The sequence below is a fragment of the Bemisia tabaci genome, chromosome 4 (genome assembly GCF_918797505.1).
Source record: "Bemisia tabaci chromosome 4, PGI_BMITA_v3".
Classification (NCBI taxonomy): domain Eukaryota; kingdom Metazoa; phylum Arthropoda; class Insecta; order Hemiptera; family Aleyrodidae; genus Bemisia; species Bemisia tabaci.
In genome coordinates this window covers 40587137-40599884 of record NC_092796.1, presented here as the reverse complement: position 1 = coordinate 40599884, position 12748 = coordinate 40587137, and positions in this window count along the sequence as shown.

Genomic DNA, 12748 nt, shown 5'->3' with positions numbered 1-12748 from the left:
GAGCAATCAAGAGCTGCTTGCGTTTTTTCGACATTTTTTAATTCAATCAGCATTAATTTTTGCAAATTTTGCTATTAACAGGTAGTCAAAACCATAGTGAATCTATTAATGTATCATACTCCTGGTTAATATTCAAAAAGGGACGTAAATTAAGACTTAAACCAAGTGTGAACCGACCAGCATTTTATATTACGGCGGCTTACGGGAAGAGCAACGACTGCTCGTGTCTTTTCGACATTTTTTTAATTTAATCGATATTAATTTGTACAAATTTTACCATAATTAGACAGTCAAAGCCATGATGAATCCATTGATGTATGTTACTCCTGGATAATATTCATACAGGAATTTAATTTCTGACTTATACCAATAGTGTGAACCAACCGACATTTTTCAACACGGTGGCTTATGGAGAAATCAACGACTGCTCGTGTCTTTCGACATTTTTTAATTTAATCGATATTAATTTGTACAAATTTACCATAATTAGACAGTCAAAGCCATGATGAATCCATTGATGTATGTTACTCCTGGATAATATTCATACAGGAATTTAATTTCTGACTTATACCAATAGTGTGAACCAACCGGCATTTTTTAACACGGTGGCTTATGGAGAAATCAACGACTGCTAGTGTTTTTCAGACTTTTTTTAATTCCATCGATATTAATTTTTGCAAATTTTGCTTGAAATAGATATTCAAAGCTATAATGAATCCATTAATGTATGTTACTCCAGGATAATATGCTAATATGGACTCAATTTCAGACTTATTACCGGCCTGCTTAGCTGGTTCTCAATGTGTGTCTGACTGAGACGTTCTGCTGTAGCGGAGCCGAGTTGGAATTGGGAAACGTCATCGCTAGTCGCCGCACACTAGTCTCTGGAGTACCGGACAAAACAGCCTCCAAAAGTGGCTTCATCGGCGCTCCAGTGCATTGCGACTCTATTGTACTCTATGCTTTGTAAAGGGTGAGAGGTGCATTCGGCCCCAGAGAAGTTCCGTTTGACCCGCGTTCCGTTCCGGCTCCCCCGGAACGGAACCCGGGCCTTCTCGCCGCAACGTACAAATCATAGCAATGCCGCCCAACGCTAACGACCGCAGGCCAGCGCCGGCGGGAGTTCGAACCGCAGACTTTGCCACTCGACGGCAGGTTGCCCAGGATGGATGGCGCATAAAGAAAAACGGCTTCCCAGGTCACCACCATAAGGAGCGCTCGCTGCATCAACAGGATACAAGCACACTCCCCTCAAAATGAAGTCATCGCTGACCACATAATGATGGGAGTTTCTGATCGTAACCTGTTAGTGCGACGAGAGCCAGGTGAGGCCTCGCAATTTGTCAGACGTCAGATGGACAGTAGATCGAGAGATACCTCGAAAGCTTTTTCCGGGGAAAAAACGATCGACAGATCGCTCAACCAACTGTCCACCCGACAGTCCAACAAACCACATGCACTCACCGTTTGTCAAACCGCCAGATGGACAGTACGTCGAGCGATCTCTCAAAAGCTTTTTCCGGAGAAAAAACGATCGACAGATCGCTCGACCAACTGCCCACCCGACCGTCCAACAAACCACATACACTCACCGTTTGTCAAACCGCCAGATGGACAGTACGTCGAGCGATCTCTTGAAAGTTTTTTCCAGGGAAAAAACGATCGACAGATCGCTCGACCAACTGTCCACCCGACCGTCCAACAAACCACATACACTCACCGTTTATCAAACCGCCAGATGGACAGTACGTCGAGCGATCTCTCGAAAGCTTTTTCCGGGGAAAAAACGATCGACAGATCGCTCGACCAACTGTCCACCCGACCGTCCAACAAACCAGACGCACTCACTCTCAGTACCGTTTTCCTACCACCCCCCCCCCCCCCTTCTAAGACAACATCCATGCGGGAGGGATCAACAATCACCCTCTCTTGGTCTCAATGAAATCATCTAATTGTGCGTAAAATTTCGTGGGAAACAAAATGGTGCCACTTACTTTCTCTGAAATCAATTCCCTAGCCTAAAAATACTCTCTAAGTTCAGTCCGTAATTGAGAGGATGCCCCACGCAACGTGGAGCGTCCACCTCTACATTTAGTCAAATTTTCCATGCGAAGATATAGGGAGCAAATGCATTGGCAGGATTGCCAAGGTTCCGACTTTGAATTCCTAAACAATGTGGCAACTCTGCATATGTATTTGCCCCCTATCTTCGCATGGAAAAAACTGGATATAGAGGTGAATTTGCAACGATGCGTGGAATATCCTCTCCATTATGGCCTCAACTTTGAGAGCTTTTTTTGAGCTTGGGAATTGATTTTAGAGAAAACCAGTGGCAGCATCGTGTTTTTAGCTAAATTTTACGCAGGAATAAGTGCTTAAGGCGATTCGATGGACGCCATATTTTGTGTCAGAACGGCATGCGATATATCGTATCAATTGGTTCCATTTTTTCAGCTACTCGTCATTTTTCTCCAATTTTGAGATCGCAATTCAGTTGTCAGGAAACTAAAGCAGTCACTTACCAATTTTAACAAAGAAATTCAACGTAATAAAGGCGTGGTTTTTTCAGAGAAAACATCGCATTCGATACTGATATCGAAACTGCACTCGAATGGGATGTTTTCTCTCTAAAAAAACCACGCCTTTATTACGTTGAATTTCTGTGTTAAAATTGGTAAGTGAGTGCTTTAGTCTCTTGACAACAGAATTGCGATCTCAAAATTCGAGAAAAATAACGAGTAGCTGAAAAAATGGAACCAATTGATGCGATATATCGTATGCCGTTCTGACACAAAATATGGCGTCCATCGAATCACCTTAAATCTCAAATCCCTGACGCATGCAGGAGCTTCATTCCTCGGGTGCTTCTACATTTCAAAATAATATTGTTTTCTATACTTGCTCCTATAGTTCATCAAAGTATCTAATTTTTTCTTTAGTTAGTTGAAGTGAGAAAAGTACTTAAATCTAACACATGCAAAATTTAATTAATTAGTTAATTCAAAGGAAATTTTTTTAAAAATAGTTAAAACACTAAACATGAGATAAAAAAAGAAAAGAACAGAACAGGAAAAGAAAGAAACAAAGTCAAGCATGATTTAAATTTGTGGAATGTCAATTGCCATTAGCAGGGAATGTGAAAAGGAAAGGTAAAGAATGGAAAATATTGATAACGCCATATTTTGTGCCAGAACGACATGCGATATATCGCATCGATTGGTTCCATTTCTTTAGCTACTCGTCATTTTTCTCGAATTTGAGATCGCAATTCTGTTGTCAGGATACTAAAGAATTCACTTGCCAATTAGGACGAACAAATCAACGTAATAAAGGCGTAGTTTTTGTAGAAGAAGAATATCGCATTCGATTCTGGTATCGAAACTCCACTCGAATGCGATATTTGACCTCTAAAAACACCACGCCTGAATTACGTTGAATTTGTTTGTCGAAATTGATAAGTGAATTTAATAATACCCTGACAACAGAATTGCGATACCCATCAAAATTCGAGAAATATGACGAGTGGCTGAAAATGGAACCAATCGATGCGATATATCGCAGGTCGCTCCGACACAAAATATGGCGTTCATCAAGTCACATTAAATACGAAAAGAAAGAGGCTATGGGAGAGAAGTAAGATAAGACATGCGCGCCTACGGGAAGGGGGGGGGGGGGCTACCAGTAAATTGTTAAAAATCCGAACAGTGCCATCCCATGATTGAATAGAAACAAGGAAAAGGAAAATGGGTGAGGGGAAAAGATATGCGGAAAGGAAGTATTAAACGCTTCTTATCTGACTCTAAGGAGACTAGCAGGAAGGTTGAGCTGGGGAAAACCCATGTGTTATCGGCAAACGATGAATGAACGATTCGACGAAGAAGGGTGTGAGGTCCCAAGTCTGGCTGAAATCTGCGGAGCCTGAAAGAATCCCGGGAAAGATTTGTCTGTGTGAGTGCCTCGGTATCCGGTTCGGGCGGGCACAGGTGTGAGCTGAGCGGGGGAGCTTACCTCGCTTCCCGCCATCTCTTTACTCCCCTCTCCTTGACAAAAAAATCACTTTTGCACCCGGACCTAACGAAAACCCTCTTTCCATTGATGCACTGTTGTAAAATTAGAGAAGCAATAATCTAATGGAGATATATTTCCTGTGGCCTTATCTACTTGGACGTGGACAAATGTTTTAATTTTTATTTATTTTAATTTTTATTTCACTAGCTTCAAATAGCCCCTTTTCGCTAATCCCAAGCTTATCATCATAGCCCAGGTGACCATTGTCTGAGACCATCAAACTCAAGACAAAAATAACTTGGCCTTATGACAGCAAATTAAAATTATTAAAAAAAGCAGGGCAATGGGCGACTCCTCTCGACCTTAGAATCATCAATTTTAACATGATATGTAAGTTGCTACAACTCGCACTTTACAAGGGGGTCATTGGGGCTGGGGCAAAAGGGAGTAAAAAGGCCCTTCCCCCTAAAAGAGCAATTTTAAGCGTTCTAGATATTATCCGGAGATTTTTCTTGGCAAATTTCGCCACTTCCGAAGAACCTCCCCCCGAATTTAGATGAAATGGCTCTTGACACTTTAGTCTCAATTTTCGGAAGAAATGTTATCAGAAATTTTCAGGAAAAATAGGGATAAACATGGGTGTGTATCTAGATCAAATTTCGGGGGGGGGGGGGCTGCTTTCTGGGAGCCCGAGTCTTTCCAGCACAACGGGAAATTTCGGAGGGACTGCTTCAGGAAATCTGGGAATTTTGAATATCTTTGAGATACAATTTGAGGCCCCTCTCACACCGAAGGCCGTAAGCAAATTTAAGGTAAAATTCTTGTGACTTTGGAGGGGCATGGATGTTCGCTCTCTCCTTCCGCCCCCCCCCCTTCGTCTTTCCTTCTTTTTCTCTCTTCAGTTTCACCTGATGGGTCTAGTCGACGACAGAGGACACTCATGTAATAAGTTTTAAAAATAAAAAATAGGTGATACGTAAAGAAGCCTAGGGTTAAACTCTTCCAATGCTCATTGGAACCATCTCAAGATTTTTCCTTATTTTAATTACATGTACTTAGAAAATCTACTTTGGAACTTCCCAGATTGTACATGCATGAGGTGGTCAGGGGGCAAAAGAGAGGAGGGGGGGATGTTGAAAATCAAGAATTGAGTGCATATGAAAATTATCAGACTCCAGTCTCAGGAAAGGCTAAAGCTGCCTAAGATTACCTATGATGTAATAAAACTTATCTGGTTCCCCAATCAAGTCGTGAACGAAGGCTCAAAGAATAGTTTTAGTGTGAACTTTGCCACGAAAATTCCATGGACCATAGAGCGTTAAAGGAGAGGTGAATGCATCAGGTTGTTGTATAGGTACAATATACCCGAGTGCCTATTTACTTAAAAACGTCTGGGAAAATAATCATGATCATAACAACAGTACAAATCGATGACTAGTCCGAAAATTGGAAGCATCATATTCTTTAGTGTGGAATCATTTCCATTAATTAGTGTAAATAGACGATTGAAAACCTGAAAATTTTCTACCTGTAAAATTAGAGTGTTAACAGACCTCGACTCAAAGCAGTTTAATCAGAGGTCTGGAACCCTCTCATTCTCACGAATACGTACCTACAGTTCGCTCAATGCTGTTGGAATTTTCGACTAATTTTAGATCTGAACAATAGTCTCTTGAGCTTATGAACATGTGCAAAAAGAGGTGCTAAAATAAGACGAGAAATTTCGAAAAACAGATCTCTGTAGATAACTTTGAATTAGGTTCAACTCATTGTCAAACACCTAAAAAAGATTTTCCCATTTATTACTTTGTCTGCACGTACAATTAAGACACCTATCTGCCTAGAAAAAAAGGATGGCACAGTACTTAGCTTACGGATTAGAAGTACCTAGCTAAGGAACTAACATCAAGATTCACCCATGAACTAGCTCTTGGCATTTACAGACGGATAAGAACTGTAAAATGAAGCACAACAGACGTAAAAAAGACAGGACGGAAATAGACAGGTGAAGGAAGACGAGGAAGAGGTGAGTAAACTATGAGTAACACACAATTTTGAAATGATGACACCTAATCTGAGCAGAATCTAAGTAAGTTATGTGCTAATAAATCTGACCTGAATCCAGACCAACGCCAAGATATACACGCACCAAAGGAAGCTCTGACCATACATCCGACTCCTTGAAATGGTAAGGAACAATCAGTCAAATTAATCGTGGTAGGTAGATTGAGAAGGAGACGCGGGCACACTTCAAACGCGGAGCCGAAACACGAGAAACACTTACCGCAACGCGCACGCACACATAGAAATACGCTGACACGACTGGACACGACTCACGAGGGACAAACATCACTCCCGAATCCCCGATCAACAGCACTGAACGAAACAGAAAATCCCGCGCGAATATGTTCATAGGAAAATGGAGAGATTCATGGGCACGCCGGAAAATGAAGAAAATCCCGCGCGAATGTGTTCATAGAAAAATGGATAGGCTCATACAGGCACACCGAAACACAGGAAACTACGAAAATCGGGGAAAATTTTGGGTATATCAAATGTCAATTACCCAAATTCAGTTCACTCAAACGCCGGGCACGAATTACCGAAAATTTCGAGAAACTGGGAAACTCACAATGGCAGCCATTGTCCAATTCAATGACAAATTGATAGACAAGATCGTTTTCATGTCCTTACGAGAAGAGTTTTCTCGAAACACAAGGAGGTACCGAGCCACGCACTGCGAAAGTAAATTCCGAGAACGACGATACGATATAAAAGTAAGAAAATTGATGGTAATTTTGGACATCAGCTGCCCTCATACGATTCACTCAGACACCGGGCACGAGTCAGTGACTTTCGAGAAAATGAAAGACTCAATTCAAGCGACGAACTACTTCACACGATCGTTTCCACATACACCGCAGAGTTTTCGCGAAACAAACGAGGTAAGTTACGAGATAGAATGTAAAGAGTTCTGAAAGTCTTAAAACCTTTCATGAAAAGAAAATTACTGCAGCCATGAGGGCTTCACTCCGACCGAACGCGAGACATTGCAACCAACTCGTGCGACCACCAACCGAACAGTGAGAGTGCCGACCGCCGAAATCTGATGAATGAATCTGCATGGAGTGGGGGGGGGGGGGGGGGGGGCGCGGAGTTGACTGCTCCCGATCAACACTGATTGTGATTGGCTCGCGCAAGGGTGCCTGCACCTGCAGACTGCTGTCCTGTGTTGGCGTCGGAGTGACGCGTCGCCTGGGCTTTTGGTTTTCTTTTCCTTCGAGAACTGATTACAAACGCGTGCCGCCGCGCCGCCCGAATTCAGACAGAGAGACGTCTGGACGTCTGTTTCGCCCCTCCTCAGACTGCAAGAACCCTGTTCGCATTTTCTTTTCACTGCACGCCGCGCCGCGCCGCCCGATTTTGTGAGGGAAAGCATGAGCATCCGGTGCAAACGTCGAAACCTGACAATTTGATCCGCTTATCTAGAATCTTTGAACGCCGATTTTCTGCCTGAAGTTATCTTTTTAAGTTATCTGCACTATTTTACCACTTGAGCTGTTTGCGATATCAATGTAAAAACATGCACGTCGATGGCTGTCCATGGTCGAAAAAATGCATACCTAACTTCAGTACCACATTTTGAAATATTTTATATCTTCATAAAAACTAAGTAAAAATGCCTCTGATTTTTCTGTGAGTCTATCGATGCGTAGAAATAATGCGCAAAAATTTACATTAAAGCTAATGGCTGGTTTTTTCATGGAAAAATAAAATGTGAGCGGAGCATGCAGTCACGCATTGTTTTTTTCTTTTTCTTTTTTCTTTTTTCTTTTTTTTTTTTTTACTTCATCACAGTATAATTGGACTGCATTTTGCGATTAGGGAGTACCATTAATTTCTGGCTCATTCGTAAAAACACTTATGTGCATGTTTTGCCACAAGAATAGGATGCACTAATATCAATTGCGCTATTAATTTACAAAACATGCAAGTCAATGGCTGTCCATAGTCGAAAAAATTCATAATACCAGTACCACATTTTAAAATATTTTATATTTTGAAAATACAAAGTAAAAATGCCTCTGATTATGCTGTGAGCCTCTTGATGGGGGGGGGGGGGGGGGGGATGCACAAAAACTTATATGGCTGGTTTACTCATAGAAAATTAAATTGTAAGCTGAGCACAACAACGTTGCAATCAGAGATAAATATACGCATTTTTTTTTTCTCTTTTTCCTCTTTACTTCAACCAGTTGTATATTTGAACTGCGTTTTGCGATTAGGAAGTACAATTAATTTCTGGCTCATTTGTAAAACCACTTATGTGCACAGGGAAACTAGTGGTCATTATGATAAATCGAGCAAGAAATTTTAGTTCTGAATAATTGCAAAATGTAGTCCAATTTATGAAAATTCAAATGAGGGACTAGGAGAACAATAGGCGCAATGAAGTGCAGTTTTTGATATTTCGAGAAATATCTGTACGAGGTTTCAAAATTACTTCGATTCTTATGGTGGTAAGATAAAGTTCAAACTGGCTTTTTTGTTGCTGAAAAATTCATAATTTGGGAGGGAATTTTTCATAGAATATACACTACGACTAGTTTCACTTGAAATCATTAATATCTCAATTTTTTTTCAAAAATTGCACTTGTGCGCCTTGTCCTCCTAGTCCCTCAAATAATATTGCGTTCATGTCTGTACAGATTTTTTTTTGAGTAAAAAGGCTAGCGCTTCCATTCGTGGGGGGGGGGGGGGGGGAGAGGTCACCGTGTTACAGGTCTATGCAGTGATTTAACCGTAAGTAGGTGGGTTTGATTTGCAAAAAAAAGGAGGGGTCCGGAAAAATTAATGGATCTTTAAAAAAAAGCTTGCGCCAGACTGGGCTTGACGTCTGCCCCCCTCCTCGCCCTCTAAGGCAAGCTTAGACCCGCTTCCCTCTTAAGTAGCGCACGTAGTATTTGAACGGCACCTTACGAATTTTCCACGTATGTTCTTTGACCTTAGCGGCACAGATGGCCAATGTATACTTGGGGGAGGGGGGGGGGGGATTTTTGAAACTCAACAAATTACCACCGGATATTTGCCGCAGGCCGCTTTCACTCGACAACCTTTTCAACTCCCTCGGTTTACAAGTTTGGTGTTACAAGTGCCGTCGATGTCTCGTTAATTAAAGAATAACAATTAATAAATAAAAAGAAATTTTCTTCTGACCAAATACGGTTCTTCGCCTCGACTAATTAAAATTTTACCCCTCAGTCATGGCCAACTGCATGAGCTGCCTTTTCAGAACATCCGGGCTCCTTTTGAGTGCTTCAGTCATAGTATACAATTTGAAAAGTGGCCCAAGTTGGAGGTCCGAAACCGACAGGAAGCGGATGCGTGTAGTGTAGGAGCTGTTCTTGAGTTCAAATTTCTTGAGCTTGATTACCGCGCATTTTTTAAAGTCAGCAACCCCGGGCTTATAATATGTTTCGGAGGTCATCCATACGTCACTATTTGTTGGACAACGATCTGCGTTCTGTACTTTAAGGTGAAGCTATAAGGAGTCGGAGGGTATGGATTCAATCGACATGAATCGATCGAAAAATGAAAACGTGAATCAATCGACATGAATCGATCGACACCGATTCGATCGACAAATTGTTAAAAAACCGGTGTCGATTCGATCGACATGAATCGATCGAAAAATGAAAACGTGAATCGATCGACATCGATTCGATCGACAAATTGTTAAAAAACCGGTTAATCGATCGAAAAATGAAAACGTGAACCGATCGACATGAATCGATCGACACCGATTCGATCGACAGTTAATTCAAAAACACCCGTATCGATTCGATCGACATGAATGGATCGAAAAATCAAAACGTGAATCGATCGAAGTGAATTGATCGACACCGATTCGATCGACAAAATTCGATCGACTCACGGGTTTGTCGATCGATTCACGGGTTTGTCGATCGACACCGATTCGATCGACAAAATTCGATCGACTCACGGGTTTGTCGATCGATTCACGGGTTTGTCGATCGACACCGATTCGATCGACAAAATTCGATCGACTCACGGGTTTGTCGATCGATTCACGGGTTTGTCGTTCGACTCACGGGTTTGTCGGTCGATTCACGGGTTTGTCGATCGATTCACGGGTTTGTCGATCGACTCACGGCTTTTGTCGATCGATTCGCGGGTTTGTCGATTGATTCACGGCTTTTGTCGATCGATTCGCGGGTTTGTCGATTGATTCATGGCTTTTGTCGATCGATTCGCGGGTTTGTCGATTGATTCACGGTTGTCGATCGAAACGGTGTCGATCGATTCACGTCGATCGATTCACGTTTTGATTTTTCGATCCATTCATGTCGATCGAATCGATACGGGTGTTTTTGAATTAACTGTCGATCGAATCGGTGTCGATCGATTCATGTCGATCGGTTCACGTTTTCATTTTTCGATCGATTCATGTCGATCGAATCGACACCGGTCTGTTAATAATTTGTCGATCGAATCGGTGTCGATCGATTCATGTCGATCGATTCATGTCGATCGATTCACGTTTTCATTTTTCGATCGATTCATGTCGATCGAATCCATACTCTCCACAATTTCCAGCTCATCATGCATACAATTACTTATATGCCATTATTTTCCCTATGTAGATGGGTGTCTTTATGTATGAGCCAGAAATTTGTAGTCTCCAATTGCAAAATGGAGTTAAACTGAAAAACAGACAAAAGTCTTATTAATATTAATAACGAGACTTTATATATCACTGTGAAGTACCCAATGTATACCCCCCCCCCCCCCCCAAAAAAAAATATTTTTCATCTCCTGTAGCGTGATTCTCATAAGAAGTCGAAGCAGGCTAACGATCAAGAGCACCCGATACACGTATAGACTACATTTTACGATTAAGACCTACAATTTTTGGCCCATCCGTAAAAACACTTGTATGCACAGGGAAACTATGGTACGTACGTTGTTTTTGAACTGAGCCAGAAATTGTAGTTCCTTATTGCGAAATTTAGTCATATGTGCGCCTGATGAGTACGCGGGTTGCCACTTTGAGGTTTTTGTTAAACCAAAATCCTCATTCTGCGCGCTAATTCTTGAAATTGACAGACAAAGCTATAGATAAAAAAGACAATGGGAAAGTAAAGCGACCCTATTGCTTAAAGCGAATGGTTGTTATAGACTAAGAGGAAAAATTATGGACTGACTAAAGGGTCCCTTTGTGGGTTGCCGTTAGTCGGACTTTTACTTACTTACCTCCTCCGTTAAATGCAACCGCACCCGCTTCCACCAATAGAATCGCTCCATTTTCCCATTTTCTTCTTTGTCTATCACTTTCTCTATCATCATCAATTTCAATAATCAGCCCTAAGCTGTGTTCAAGAAAAACGCTGTATGAACACTCAAACGTTGCCAAATTTCCCCCAATACAATTTTTACTTTTTAAGTGGAAGTTATAAATAATTCTCATTGAAGTTTTCAGATCATTTGGATCAAACTGTCGATAAAATTCTGTGAAGAATATTGAAAAAAATTCAAAATTTTCGCAGGGAATTTGCATATCGTCAAATAAAATTTTAAAATGACAACTTTTCAAGAGGCTCATATGGAATTCTCCCTCAAGATAGCAGCGGTGCCCGTGACGCCATCTTGTTTCTCGCGAAATTTTACGTACGATCGGATAATCTAGTCGCAAATATGTGACAAGTTGAGGAGCTCTATCGTTTTCTGCGTATAATTTTGAGGAGGAATAAATGAGGGGTTTGGAGGACAAGGCGCGCATAAGTGCAATTTTTGCTATTTCGAGAAATACGTAAAAGAAGTTTCAAAATTACATGGACCCTTATGGCAGCATCTTTGATACTTACAAATTTGAATTTAGGAGCTAATTTTTCACAGAATATGCATTAAGACTAGTTTTACTTGAAATCATTAATATCTCAATTTTTTTCAAAAACTGCACTTTATGTCCTTGTCCTCCGAGCCTCCTAAATGTATCGTGATGTTTAAATTCATACCTTATCCACTGGCCCGTGTGCTTAGAAAAGCCCGTCACCGATGGGCTTTGCGCTTGGCAATCCTTACAAAGCTCGTGGTTTTTGACTCCCTTAATTGGTTTATGAATCGGAGAAGGCTTTTTGCGGCGCACGTTGCCACGTCACGTGTCCGCCCCCTTATTCGCGTCACGTCCACGTGAAGAACAACACGACGCAGAAGATCTCTTCAAATACTTTGAGCCGAATGTTTCATCTTTCACGTTTGTAATCCATACATGAGAGGAAAATCCTTTTCCCTCCCTCATTTCGCTCCCTCCGTTCAATCTCTCCTTGTTATTTCGTCATTCCCCGACGACTGGACGTAACTTCACTTCTAAATGGAGATGTTGCATGTGTGAGGAATTTGCGATTTGACTGTTGATTCCCATGTAAAAGTTCGCGAGAAACACGATGGTGCCACTGGTTTTCACTGAAATCAACTCCCAAGCTCAAAACAAGCTCTCAAGTTGAAGCCTAAATGGCGGAGATATCCCACGCTATCCTGAGAGCCCACCTCTACATCAAGACGAACTCTTCTTGCAAAGATAGGGAGCAAATACATTAGCAGGGATGCCGTTTTTCAGTTTTAGAGTCCCAAATAAAGTGGCAGCCCTGTCAGTGGCACACCATCAGAAATAATATGCCGTATGCTCGGTGTTAAATTTGGTAGTTAAAAAAGGAGTAGT